The sequence below is a fragment of the Salmo salar genome, chromosome 28 (assembly GCF_965601325.2).
Source record: "Salmo salar chromosome 28, fSalSal1, whole genome shotgun sequence".
Classification (NCBI taxonomy): Eukaryota; Metazoa; Chordata; class Actinopteri; order Salmoniformes; family Salmonidae; genus Salmo; species Salmo salar.
In genome coordinates, this window is record NC_138318.1 from 27,809,194 (window position 1) to 27,825,000 (window position 15,807).

Genomic DNA, 15,807 nt, shown 5'->3' on the forward strand with positions numbered 1-15,807 from the left:
TCTCTTCTCTACCACTATCAGTCTCTCCCTCTCTTCTCTACCACTATCAGTCTCTCCCTCTCTTCTCTACCACTATCAGTCTCTCCCTCTCTTCTCTACCACTATCAGTCTCTCCCTCTCTTCTCTACCACTATCAGTCTCTCCCTCTCTTCTCTACCACTATCAGTCTCTCCCTCTCTTCTCTACCACTATCAGTCTCTCCCTCTCTTCTCTACCACTATCAGTCTCTCCCTCTCTTCTCTACCACTATCAGTCTCTCCCTCTCTTCTCTACCACTATCAGTCTCTCCCTCTCTTCTCTACCACTATCAGTCTCTCCCTCTCTTCTCTACCACTATCAGTCTCTCCCTCTCTTCTCTACCACTATCAGTCTCTCCCTCTCTTCTCTACCACTATCAGTCTCTCCCTCTCTTCTCTACCACTATCAGTCTCTCCCTCTCTTCTCTACCACTATCAGTCTCTCCCTCTCTTCTCTACCACTATCAGTCTCTCCCTCTCTTCTCTACCACTATCAGTCTCTCCCTCTCTTCTCTACCACTATCAGTCTCTCCCTCTCTTCTCTACCACTATCAGTCTCTCCCTCTCTTCTCTACCACTATCAGTCTCTCCCTCTCTTCTCTACCACTATCAGTCTCTCCCTCTCTTCTCTACCACTATCAGTCTCTCCCTCTCTTCTCTACCACTATCAGTCTCTCCCTCTCTTCTCTACCACTATCAGTCTCTCCCTCTCTTCTCTACCACTATCAGTCTCTCCCTCTCTTCTCTACCACTATCAGTCTCTCCCTCTCTTCTCTACCACTATCAGTCTCTCCCTCTCTTCTCTACCACTATCAGTCTCTCCCTCTCTTCTCTACCACTATCAGTCTCTCCCTCTCTTCTCTACCACTATCAGTCTCTCCCTCTCTTCTCTACCACTATCAGTCTCTCCCTCTCTTCTCTACCACTATCAGTCTCTCCCTCTCTTCTCTACCACTATCAGTCTCTCCCTCTCTTCTCTACCACTATCAGTCTCTCCCTCTCTTCTCTACCACTATCAGTCTCTCCCTCTCTTCTCTACCACTATCAGTCTCTCCCTCTCTTCTCTACCACTATCAGTCTCTCCCTCTCTTCTCTACCACTATCAGTCTCTCCCTCTCTTCTCTACCACTATCAGTCTCTCCCTCTCTTCTCTACCACTATCAGTCTCTCCCTCTCTTCTCTACCACTATCAGTCTCTCCCTCTCTTCTCTACCACTATCAGTCTCTCCCTCTCTTCTCTACCACTATCAGTCTCTCCCTCTCTTCTCTACCACTATCAGTCTCTCCCTCTCTTCTCTACCACTATCAGTCTCTCCCTCTCTTCTCTACCACTATCAGTCTCTCCCTCTCTTCTCTACCACTATCAGTCTCTCCCTCTCTTCTCTACCACTATCAGTCTCTCCCTCTCTTCTCTACCACTATCAGTCTCTCCCTCTCTTCTCTACCACTATCAGTCTCTCCCTCTCTTCTCTACCACTATCAGTCTCTCCCTCTCTTCTCTACCACTATCAGTCTCTCCCTCTCTTCTCTACCACTATCAGTCTCTCCCTCTCTTCTCTACCACTATCAGTCTCTCCCTCTCTTCTCTACCACTATCAGTCTCTCCCTCTCTTCTCTACCACTATCAGTCTCTCCCTCTCTTCTCTACCACTATCAGTCTCTCCCTCTCTTCTCTACCACTATCAGTCTCTCCCTCTCTTCTCTACCACTATCAGTCTCTCCCTCTCTTCTCTACCACTATCAGTCTCTCCCTCTCTTCTCTACCACTATCAGTCTCTCCCTCTCTTCTCTACCACTATCAGTCTCTCCCTCTCTTCTCTACCACTATCAGTCTCTCCCTCTCTTCTCTACCACTATCAGTCTCTCCCTCTCTTCTCTACCACTATCAGTCTCTCCCTCTCTTCTCTACCACTATCAGTCTCTCCCTCTCTTCTCTACCACTATCAGTCTCTCCCTCTCTTCTCTACCACTATCAGTCTCTCCCTCTCTTCTCTACCACTATCAGTCTCTCCCTCTCTTCTCTACCACTATCAGTCTCTCCCTCTCTTCTCTACCACTATCAGTCTCTCCCTCTCTTCTCTACCACTATCAGTCTCTCCCTCTCTTCTCTACCACTATCAGTCTCTCCCTCTCTTCTCTACCACTATCAGTCTCTCCCTCTCTTCTCTACCACTATCAGTCTCTCCCTCTCTTCTCTACCACTATCAGTCTCTCCCTCTCTTCTCTACCACTATCAGTCTCTCCCTCTCTTCTCTACCACTATCAGTCTCTCCCTCTCTTCTCTACCACTATCAGTCTCTCCCTCTCTTCTCTACCACTATCAGTCTCTCCCTCTCTTCTCTACCACTATCAGTCTCTCCCTCTCTTCTCTACCACTATCAGTCTCTCCCTCTCTTCTCTACCACTATCAGTCTCTCCCTCTCTTCTCTACCACTATCAGTCTCTCCCTCTCTTCTCTACCACTATCAGTCTCTCCCTCTCTTCTCTACCACTATCAGTCTCTCCCTCTCTTCTCTACCACTATCAGTCTCTCCCTCTCTTCTCTACCACTATCAGTCTCTCCCTCTCTTCTCTACCACTATCAGTCTCTCCCTCTCTTCTCTACCACTATCAGTCTCTCCCTCTCTTCTCTACCACTATCAGTCTCTTCCTCTCTTCTCTACCACTATCAGTCTCTCCCTCTCTTCTCTACCACTATCAGTCTCTCCCTCTCTTCTCTACCACTATCAGTCTCTCCCTCTCTTCTCTACCACTATCAGTCTCTCCCTCTCTTCTCTACCACTATCAGTCTCTCCCTCTCTTCTCTACCACTATCAGTCTCTTCCTCTCTTCTCTACCACTATCAGTCTCTCCCTCTCTTCTCTACCACTATCAGTCTCTCCCTCTCTTCTCTACCACTATCAGTCTCTCCCTCTCTTCTCTACCACTATCAGTCTCTCCCTCTCTTCTCTACCACTATCAGTCTCTCCCTCTCTTCTCTACCACTATCAGTCTCTCCCTCTCTTCTCTACCACTATCAGTCTCTCCCTCTCTTCTCTACCACTATCAGTCTCTCCCTCTCTTCTCTACCACTATCAGTCTCTCCCTCTCTTCTCTACCACTATCAGTCTCTCCCTCTCTTCTCTACCACTATCAGTCTCTTCCTCTCTTCTCTACCACTATCAGTCTCTCCCTCTCTTCTCTACCACTATCAGTCTCTCCCTCTCTTCTCTACCACTATCAGTCTCTCCCTCTCTTCTCTACCACTATCAGTCTCTCCCTCTCTTCTCTACCACTATCAGTCTCTCCCTCTCTTCTCTACCACTATCAGTCTCTCCCTCTCTTCTCTACCACTATCAGTCTCTCCCTCTCTTCTCTACCACTATCAGTCTCTCCCTCTCTTCTCTACCACTATCAGTCTCTCCCTCTCTTCTCTACCACTATCAGTCTCTCCCTCTCTTCTCTACCACTATCAGTCTCTCCCTCTCTTCTCTACCACTATCAGTCTCTCCCTCTCTTCTCTACCACTATCAGTCTCTCCCTCTCTTCTCTACCACTATCAGTCTCTCCCTCTCTTCTCTACCACTATCAGTCTCTCCCTCTCTTCTCTACCACTATCAGTCTCTCCCTCTCTTCTCTACCACTATCAGTCTCTCCCTCTCTTCTCTACCACTATCAGTCTCTCCCTCTCTTCTCTACCACTATCAGTCTCTCCCTCTCTTCTCTACCACTATCAGTCTCTCCCTCTCTTCTCTACCACTATCAGTCTCTCCCTCTCTTCTCTACCACTATCAGTCTCTCCCTCTCTTCTCTACCACTATCAGTCTCTCCCTCTCTTCTCTACCACTATCAGTCTCTCCCTCTCTTCTCTACCACTATCAGTCTCTCCCTCTCTTCTCTACCACTATCAGTCTCTCCCTCTCTTCTCTACCACTATCAGTCTCTCCCTCTCTTCTCTACCACTATCAGTCTCTCCCTCTCTTCTCTACCACTATCAGTCTCTCCCTCTCTTCTCTACCACTATCAGTCTCTCCCTCTCTTCTCTACCACTATCAGTCTCTCCCTCTCTTCTCTACCACTATCAGTCTCTCCCTCTCTTCTCTACCACTATCAGTCTCTCCCTCTCTTCTCTACCACTATCAGTCTCTCCCTCTCTTCTCTACCACTATCAGTCTCTCCCTCTCTTCTCTACCACTATCAGTCTCTCCCTCTCTTCTCTACCACTATCAGTCTCTCCCTCTCTTCTCTACCACTATCAGTCTCTCCCTCTCTTCTCTACCACTATCAGTCTCTCCCTCTCTTCTCTACCACTATCAGTCTCTCCCTCTCTTCTCTACCACTATCAGTCTCTCCCTCTCTTCTCTACCACTATCAGTCTCTCCCTCTCTTCTCTACCACTATCAGTCTCTCCCTCTCTTCTCTACCACTATCAGTCTCTCCCTCTCTTCTCTACCACTATCAGTCTCTCCCTCTCTTCTCTACCACTATCAGTCTCTCCCTCTCTTCTCTACCACTATCAGTCTCTCCCTCTCTTCTCTACCACTATCAGTCTCTCCCTCTCTTCTCTACCACTATCAGTCTCTCCCTCTCTTCTCTACCACTATCAGTCTCTCCCTCTCTTCTCTACCACTATCAGTCTCTCCCTCTCTTCTCTACCACTATCAGTCTCTCCCTCTCTTCTCTACCACTATCAGTCTCTCCCTCTCTTCTCTACCACTATCAGTCTCTCCCTCTCTTCTCTACCACTATCAGTCTCTCCCTCTCTTCTCTACCACTATCAGTCTCTCCCTCTCTTCTCTACCACTATCAGTCTCTCCCTCTCTTCTCTACCACTATCAGTCTCTCCCTCTCTTCTCTACCACTATCAGTCTCTCCCTCTCTTCTCTACCACTATCAGTCTCTCCCTCTCTTCTCTACCACTATCAGTCTCTCCCTCTCTTCTCTACCACTATCAGTCTCTCCCTCTCTTCTCTACCACTATCAGTCTCTCCCTCTCTTCTCTACCACTATCAGTCTCTCCCTCTCTTCTCTACCACTATCAGTCTCTCCCTCTCTTCTCTACCACTATCAGTCTCTCCCTCTCTTCTCTACCACTATCAGTCTCTCCCTCTCTTCTCTACCACTATCAGTCTCTCCCTCTCTTCTCTACCACTATCAGTCTCTCCCTCTCTTCTCTACCACTATCAGTCTCTCCCTCTCTTCTCTACCACTATCAGTCTCTCCCTCTCTTCTCTACCACTATCAGTCTCTCCCTCTCTTCTCTACCACTATCAGTCTCTCCCTCTCTTCTCTACCACTATCAGTCTCTCCCTCTCTTCTCTACCACTATCAGTCTCTCCCTCTCTTCTCTACCACTATCAGTCTCTCCCTCTCTTCTCTACCACTATCAGTCTCTCCCTCTCTTCTCTACCACTATCAGTCTCTCCCTCTCTTCTCTACCACTATCAGTCTCTCCCTCTCTTCTCTACCACTATCAGTCTCTCCCTCTCTTCTCTACCACTATCAGTCTCTCCCTCTCTTCTCTACCACTATCAGTCTCTCCCTCTCTTCTCTACCACTATCAGTCTCTCCCTCTCTTCTCTACCACTATCAGTCTCTCCCTCTCTTCTCTACCACTATCAGTCTCTCCCTCTCTTCTCTACCACTATCAGTCTCTCCCTCTCTTCTCTACCACTATCAGTCTCTCCCTCTCTTCTCTACCACTATCAGTCTCTCCCTCTCTTCTCTACCACTATCAGTCTCTCCCTCTCTTCTCTACCACTATCAGTCTCTCCCTCTCTTCTCTACCACTATCAGTCTCTCCCTCTCTTCTCTACCACTATCAGTCTCTCCCTCTCTTCTCTACCACTATCAGTCTCTCCCTCTCTTCTCTACCACTATCAGTCTCTCCCTCTCTTCTCTACCACTATCAGTCTCTCCCTCTCTTCTCTACCACTATCAGTCTCTCCCTCTCTTCTCTACCACTATCAGTCTCTCCCTCTCTTCTCTACCACTATCAGTCTCTCCCTCTCTTCTCTACCACTATCAGTCTCTCCCTCTCTTCTCTACCACTATCAGTCTCTCCCTCTCTTCTCTACCACTATCAGTCTCTCCCTCTCTTCTCTACCACTATCAGTCTCTCCCTCTCTTCTCTACCACTATCAGTCTCTCCCTCTCTTCTCTACCACTATCAGTCTCTCCCTCTCTTCTCTACCACTATCAGTCTCTCCCTCTCTTCTCTACCACTATCAGTCTCTCCCTCTCTTCTCTACCACTATCAGTCTCTCCCTCTCTTCTCTACCACTATCAGTCTCTCCCTCTCTTCTCTACCACTATCAGTCTCTTCCTCTCTTCTCTACCACTATCAGTCTCTCCCTCTCTTCTCTACCACTATCAGTCTCTCCCTCTCTTCTCTACCACTATCAGTCTCTCCCTCTCTTCTCTACCACTATCAGTCTCTCCCTCTCTTCTCTACCACTATCAGTCTCTCCCTCTCTTCTCTACCACTATCAGTCTCTCCCTCTCTTCTCTACCACTATCAGTCTCTCCCTCTCTTCTCTACCACTATCAGTCTCTCCCTCTCTTCTCTACCACTATCAGTCTCTCCCTCTCTTCTCTACCACTATCAGTCTCTCCCTCTCTTCTCTACCACTATCAGTCTCTCCCTCTCTTCTCTACCACTATCAGTCTCTCCCTCTCTTCTCTACCACTATCAGTCTCTCCCTCTCTTCTCTACCACTATCAGTCTCTCCCTCTCTTCTCTACCACTATCAGTCTCTCCCTCTCTTCTCTACCACTATCAGTCTCTCCCTCTCTTCTCTACCACTATCAGTCTCTCCCTCTCTTCTCTACCACTATCAGTCTCTCCCTCTCTTCTCTACCACTATCAGTCTCTCCCTCTCTTCTCTACCACTATCAGTCTCTCCCTCTCTTCTCTACCACTATCAGTCTCTCCCTCTCTTCTCTACCACTATCAGTCTCTCCCTCTCTTCTCTACCACTATCAGTCTCTCCCTCTCTTCTCTACCACTATCAGTCTCTCCCTCTCTTCTCTACCACTATCAGTCTCTCCCTCTCTTCTCTACCACTATCAGTCTCTCCCTCTCTTCTCTACCACTATCAGTCTCTTCCTCTCTTCTCTACCACTATCAGTCTCTCCCTCTCTTCTCTACCACTATCAGTCTCTCCCTCTCTTCTCTACCACTATCAGTCTCTCCCTCTCTTCTCTACCACTATCAGTCTCTCCCTCTCTTCTCTACCACTATCAGTCTCTCCCTCTCTTCTCTACCACTATCAGTCTCTCCCTCTCTTCTCTACCACTATCAGTCTCTCCCTCTCTTCTCTACCACTATCAGTCTCTCCCTCTCTTCTCTACCACTATCAGTCTCTCCCTCTCTTCTCTACCACTATCAGTCTCTCCCTCTCTTCTCTACCACTATCAGTCTCTCCCTCTCTTCTCTACCACTATCAGTCTCTCCCTCTCTTCTCTACCACTATCAGTCTCTCCCTCTCTTCTCTACCACTATCAGTCTCTCCCTCTCTTCTCTACCACTATCAGTCTCTCCCTCTCTTCTCTACCACTATCAGTCTCTCCCTCTCTTCTCTACCACTATCAGTCTCTCCCTCTCTTCTCTACCACTATCAGTCTCTCCCTCTCTTCTCTACCACTATCAGTCTCTCCCTCTCTTCTCTACCACTATCAGTCTCTCCCTCTCTTCTCTACCACTATCAGTCTCTCCCTCTCTTCTCTACCACTATCAGTCTCTCCCTCTCTTCTCTACCACTATCAGTCTCTCCCTCTCTTCTCTACCACTATCAGTCTCTCCCTCTCTTCTCTACCACTATCAGTCTCTTCCTCTCTTCTCTACCACTATCAGTCTCTCCCTCTCTTCTCTACCACTATCAGTCTCTCCCTCTCTTCTCTACCACTATCAGTCTCTCCCTCTCTTCTCTACCACTATCAGTCTCTCCCTCTCTTCTCTACCACTATCAGTCTCTCCCTCTCTTCTCTACCACTATCAGTCTCTCCCTCTCTTCTCTACCACTATCAGTCTCTCCCTCTCTTCTCTACCACTATCAGTCTCTCCCTCTCTTCTCTACCACTATCAGTCTCTCCCTCTCTTCTCTACCACTATCAGTCTCTCCCTCTCTTCTCTACCACTATCAGTCTCTCCCTCTCTTCTCTACCACTATCAGTCTCTCCCTCTCTTCTCTACCACTATCAGTCTCTCCCTCTCTTCTCTACCACTATCAGTCTCTCCCTCTCTTCTCTACCACTATCAGTCTCTCCCTCTCTTCTCTACCACTATCAGTCTCTCCCTCTCTTCTCTACCACTATCAGTCTCTCCCTCTCTTCTCTACCACTATCAGTCTCTCCCTCTCTTCTCTACCACTATCAGTCTCTCCCTCTCTTCTCTACCACTATCAGTCTCTTCCTCTCTTCTCTACCACTATCAGTCTCTCCCTCTCTTCTCTACCACTATCAGTCTCTCCCTCTCTTCTCTACCACTATCAGTCTCTCCCTCTCTTCTCTACCACTATCAGTCTCTCCCTCTCTTCTCTACCACTATCAGTCTCTCCCTCTCTTCTCTACCACTATCAGTCTCTCCCTCTCTTCTCTACCACTATCAGTCTCTCCCTCTCTTCTCTACCACTATCAGTCTCTCCCTCTCTTCTCTACCACTATCAGTCTCTCCCTCTCTTCTCTACCACTATCAGTCTCTCCCTCTCTTCTCTACCACTATCAGTCTCTCCCTCTCTTCTCTACCACTATCAGTCTCTCCCTCTCTTCTCTACCACTATCAGTCTCTCCCTCTCTTCTCTACCACTATCAGTCTCTCCCTCTCTTCTCTACCACTATCAGTCTCTCCCTCTCTTCTCTACCACTATCAGTCTCTCCCTCTCTTCTCTACCACTATCAGTCTCTCCCTCTCTTCTCTACCACTATCAGTCTCTCCCTCTCTTCTCTACCACTATCAGTCTCTCCCTCTCTTCTCTACCACTATCAGTCTCTCCCTCTCTTCTCTACCACTATCAGTCTCTCCCTCTCTTCTCTACCACTATCAGTCTCTCCCTCTCTTCTCTACCACTATCAGTCTCTCCCTCTCTTCTCTACCACTATCAGTCTCTCCCTCTCTTCTCTACCACTATCAGTCTCTCCCTCTCTTCTCTACCACTATCAGTCTCTCCCTCTCTTCTCTACCACTATCAGTCTCTCCCTCTCTTCTCTACCACTATCAGTCTCTCCCTCTCTTCTCTACCACTATCAGTCTCTCCCTCTCTTCTCTACCACTATCAGTCTCTCCCTCTCTTCTCTACCACTATCAGTCTCTCCCTCTCTTCTCTACCACTATCAGTCTCTCCCTCTCTTCTCTACCACTATCAGTCTCTCCCTCTCTTCTCTACCACTATCAGTCTCTCCCTCTCTTCTCTACCACTATCAGTCTCTCCCTCTCTTCTCTACCACTATCAGTCTCTCCCTCTCTTCTCTACCACTATCAGTCTCTCCCTCTCTTCTCTACCACTATCAGTCTCTTCCTCTCTTCTCTACCACTATCAGTCTCTCCCTCTCTTCTCTACCACTATCAGTCTCTCCCTCTCTTCTCTACCACTATCAGTCTCTCCCTCTCTTCTCTACCACTATCAGTCTCTCCCTCTCTTCTCTACCACTATCAGTCTCTCCCTCTCTTCTCTACCACTATCAGTCTCTCCCTCTCTTCTCTACCACTATCAGTCTCTCCCTCTCTTCTCTACCACTATCAGTCTCTCCCTCTCTTCTCTACCACTATCAGTCTCTCCCTCTCTTCTCTACCACTATCAGTCTCTCCCTCTCTTCTCTACCACTATCAGTCTCTCCCTCTCTTCTCTACCACTATCAGTCTCTCCCTCTCTTCTCTACCACTATCAGTCTCTCCCTCTCTTCTCTACCACTATCAGTCTCTCCCTCTCTTCTCTACCACTATCAGTCTCTCCCTCTCTTCTCTACCACTATCAGTCTCTCCCTCTCTTCTCTACCACTATCAGTCTCTCCCTCTCTTCTCTACCACTATCAGTCTCTCCCTCTCTTCTCTACCACTATCAGTCTCTCCCTCTCTTCTCTACCACTATCAGTCTCTCCCTCTCTTCTCTACCACTATCAGTCTCTCCCTCTCTTCTCTACCACTATCAGTCTCTCCCTCTCTTCTCTACCACTATCAGTCTCTCCCTCTCTTCTCTACCACTATCAGTCTCTTCCTCTCTTCTCTACCACTATCAGTCTCTCCCTCTCTTCTCTACCACTATCAGTCTCTCCCTCTCTTCTCTACCACTATCAGTCTCTCCCTCTCTTCTCTACCACTATCAGTCTCTCCCTCTCTTCTCTACCACTATCAGTCTCTCCCTCTCTTCTCTACCACTATCAGTCTCTCCCTCTCTTCTCTACCACTATCAGTCTCTCCCTCTCTTCTCTACCACTATCAGTCTCTCCCTCTCTTCTCTACCACTATCAGTCTCTCCCTCTCTTCTCTACCACTATCAGTCTCTCCCTCTCTTCTCTACCACTATCAGTCTCTCCCTCTCTTCTCTACCACTATCAGTCTCTCCCTCTCTTCTCTACCACTATCAGTCTCTCCCTCTCTTCTCTACCACTATCAGTCTCTCCCTCTCTTCTCTACCACTATCAGTCTCTCCCTCTCTTCTCTACCACTATCAGTCTCTCCCTCTCTTCTCTACCACTATCAGTCTCTCCCTCTCTTCTCTACCACTATCAGTCTCTCCCTCTCTTCTCTACCACTATCAGTCTCTCCCTCTCTTCTCTACCACTATCAGTCTCTCCCTCTCTTCTCTACCACTATCAGTCTCTCCCTCTCTTCTCTACCACTATCAGTCTCTCCCTCTCTTCTCTACCACTATCAGTCTCTCCCTCTCTTCTCTACCACTATCAGTCTCTCCCTCTCTTCTCTACCACTATCAGTCTCTCCCTCTCTTCTCTACCACTATCAGTCTCTCCCTCTCTTCTCTACCACTATCAGTCTCTCCCTCTCTTCTCTACCACTATCAGTCTCTCCCTCTCTTCTCTACCACTATCAGTCTCTCCCTCTCTTCTCTACCACTATCAGTCTCTCCCTCTCTTCTCTACCACTATCAGTCTCTCCCTCTCTTCTCTACCACTATCAGTCTCTCCCTCTCTTCTCTACCACTATCAGTCTCTCCCTCTCTTCTCTACCACTATCAGTCTCTCCCTCTCTTCTCTACCACTATCAGTCTCTCCCTCTCTTCTCTACCACTATCAGTCTCTCCCTCTCTTCTCTACCACTATCAGTCTCTCCCTCTCTTCTCTACCACTATCAGTCTCTCCCTCTCTTCTCTACCACTATCAGTCTCTCCCTCTCTTCTCTACCACTATCAGTCTCTCCCTCTCTTCTCTACCACTATCAGTCTCTCCCTCTCTTCTCTACCACTATCAGTCTCTCCCTCTCTTCTCTACCACTATCAGTCTCTCCCTCTCTTCTCTACCACTATCAGTCTCTCCCTCTCTTCTCTACCACTATCAGTCTCTCCCTCTCTTCTCTACCACTATCAGTCTCTCCCTCTCTTCTCTACCACTATCAGTCTCTCCCTCTCTTCTCTACCACTATCAGTCTCTCCCTCTCTTCTCTACCACTATCAGTCTCTCCCTCTCTTCTCTACCACTATCAGTCTCTCCCTCTCTTCTCTACCACTCTGTCTGTTCCTCTCTTCTCTACCACTCTCCTCCTCTATCAGTCTCTCCCTCTCTTATTCACTATAGTCCTCCCTTATTCAACCTTTCACATCCTACATTTGTACCTACCTCTTTCTCTATCTTTTTCTTCCTTTGCTCTCTCCTATTTTTCTCTACCTCTTTCCCCCTCCTTCCTGCTTTCTCCCTCACTTTCCTACTACTCGCTCCCTCTTTCAGTCTCCCACTTCAATCATTATTTAGCTCTCTCTTCCTCTCTCCCTCTCTCTCCTACACCTGCCGCTCTCCTCCTCTCCCTCCCACACCTTACCACTTCCCTCCTCTTTCTCTCTCTCTACCACTCTCTTCTTTTCTCCCTCTCTCCTTTTCTCTTCTCTCTCATCCCACACTTTACCACTCTGCTCCTCTCTCTCATCGCCGCTCGTCTTTCTCCGGCCCATATCAAACCAGTCTGCTCCTCTCTCTCTCTCATCGCCCCTCGTCTTTCTCCAGCCCATATCAAACCAGTCTGTTCCTCTCTCTCTCTCATCGCCCCTCGTCTTTCTCCAGCCCATATCAAACCAGTCTGCTCCTCTCTCTCTCTCTCATCGCCCCTCTTCTTTCTCCAGCCCATATCAAACCAGTCCGCCATACAGTATGAATGTAGTCTTTGTGTGACTGTGGAGATTGGAGAATACATTTATGCTTGCTATGGAAGTCATGCCTTCTTAGAAATAGGCACACAAATGATGGGTATTAGCTGGGACTGAATATGACTGCTTGGCAATGTAACGAGATATCAGTGTGGGTTTATGGATAGCTGTGACACACACTCACACATACATGCATTCACACCACACACAGTCAGGCACACACACACACACACACACACACACACACACACACACACACACACACACACACACACACACACACACACACACACACACACACACACACACACACACACACACACACACCACACACACACACACACACACACACACACACAGACATGCATGCATTCACACCACACACAGTCAGACACACACACACCCACACACACCCACCACAACACACACACACACACACACACACACACACACACACACACACACACACACCACACACACACACACACACACACACACACACACACACACAGACATGCATGCATTCACACCACACACAGTCAGACACACACACACCCACACACACCCACACAAACACACACACCACACACACACACACACACACACACACACACACACACACACACACACACACACACACACACACACACACACACACACACACACACACACACACATGCACACAATCTAGTTCGCAGTATGTACCCAGTGGGTACCCAGTAATTTTCACTGCTCTGCATTAATGTGAAGGTTATCAGCTTCAAGGACATTCCGTCATTTCACATTCAGCTATACTGACAGTATAAATCACACACACATACAGCTATACTGACAGTATAAATCACACACACATACAGCTATACTGACAGTATAAATCACACACACACATACAGCTATACTGACAGTATAAATCACACACACATACAGCTATACTGACAGTATAAATCACACACACACACATACAGCTTTACTGACAGTATAAATCACACACACCCACATACAGCTATACTGACAGTATAAATCACACACACATACAGCTATACTGACAGTATAAATCACACACACAAATACAGCTATACTGACAGTATAATCACACACACATACAGCTTTACTGACAGTATAAATCACACACACACATACAGCTTTACTGACAGTATAAATAACACATATACAGCTATACTGACAGTATAAATCACACACACACACACACACACACATACAGCTTTACTGACAGTATAAATCACACACACATACAGCTATACTGACAGTATAAATCACACACACAAACAGCTATAATGACAGTATAAATCACACACACATACAGCTATACTGACAGTATAAATCACACACACATACAGCTTTACTGACAGTATAAATCACACACACACACACATACAGCTATACTGACAGTATAAATCACACACACACATACAGCTATACTGACAGTATAAATCACACACACACATACAGCTATACTGACAGTATAAATCACACACACATTCAGCTATACTGACAGTATAAATCACACACACACACACACATACAGCTATACTGACAGTATAAATCACACACACATACAGCTTTACTGACAGTATAAATCACACACACACATACAGCTTTACTGACAGTATAAATCACACACACACATACAGCTATACTGACAGTATAAATCACACACACATACAGCTATACTGACAGTATAAATCACACACACATTCAGCTATACTGACAGTATAAATCACACACACACACACACACATACAGCTATACTGACAGTATAAATCACACACACATACAGCTTTACTGACAGTATAAATCACACACACATTCAGCTATACTGACAGTATAAATCACACACACACACACACATACAGCTATACTGACAGTATAAATCACACACACACATACAGCTATACTGACAGTATAAATCACACACACACATACAGCTATAATGACAGTATAAATCACACACACACATACAGCTATACTGACAGTATAAATCTCACACACACATACAGCTATACTGACAGTATAAATCACACACACACATTCAGCTATACTGACAGTATAAATCACACACACACACATACAGCTATACTGACAGTATAAATCACACACACACATACAGCTATACTGACAGTATAAATCACACACATACAGCTATACTGACAGTATAAATCACACACACACATACAGCTATACTGACAGTATAAATCACACACACACATACAGCTATACTGACAGTATAAATCACACACACACACATACAGCTATACTGACAGTATAAATCACACACACATTCAGCTATACTGACAGTATAAATCACACACACATACAACTATACTGACAGTATAAATCACACACACACACATACAGCTATACTGACAGTATAAATCACACACACACATACAGCTATACTGACAGTATAAATCACACACACACACATACAGCTATAATGACAGTATAAATCACACACACACACATACAGCTATACTGACAGTATAAATCACACACACACATACAGCTATACTGACAGTATAAATCACACACATACAGCTATACTGACAGTATAAATCACACACACACATTCAGCTATACTGACAGTATAAATCACACACACATACAACTATACTGACAGTATAAATCACACACACACACACATACAGCTATACTGACAGTATAAATCACACACACACATACAGCTATACTGACAGTATAAATCACACACACATACAGCTTTACTGACAGTATAAATCACACACACACACATACAGCTATACTGACAGTATAAATCACACCCACATACAGCTATACTGACAGTATAAATCACACACACACATACAGCTATACTGACAGTATAAATCACACACACACATTCAGCTATACTGACAGTATAAATCACACACACATACAGCTATAATGACAGTATAAATCACACACACATACAGCTATAATGACAGTATAAATCACACACACACATACAGCTATACTGACAGTATAAATCACACACACACATACAGCTTTACTGACAGTATAAATCACACACACATACAGCTATACTGACAGTATAAATCACACACACACACATACAGCTTTACTGACAGTATAAATCACACACACATACAGCTATACTGACAGTATAAATCACACACACACACATACAGCTATACTGACAGTATAAATCACACACACATACAGCTTTACTGACAGTATAAATCACACACACATACAGCTTTACTGACAGTATAAATCACACACACACATACAGATTTACTGACAGTATAAATCACACACACATACAGCTATACTGACAGTATAAATCACACACACACACACACACTCATACAGCTATACTGACAGTATAAATCACACACACACATTCAGCTATACTGACAGTATAAATCACACACACACATACAGCTATACTGACAGTATAAATCACACACACACATACAGCTATACTGACAGTGTAAATCACACACACACATACAGCTATACTGACA

At 46.1% G+C, this 15,807-nt stretch overlaps 1 protein-coding gene across 1 annotated transcript in view; it reads left to right on the forward strand.

Moving 5' to 3' along the window:
• The window catches only part of LOC106589753 (zinc finger matrin-type protein 4), a 139,511-nt gene that overhangs the window by 38,229 nt on the left and 85,475 nt on the right, over positions 1–15,807 (forward strand). The window lies entirely within an intron of this gene.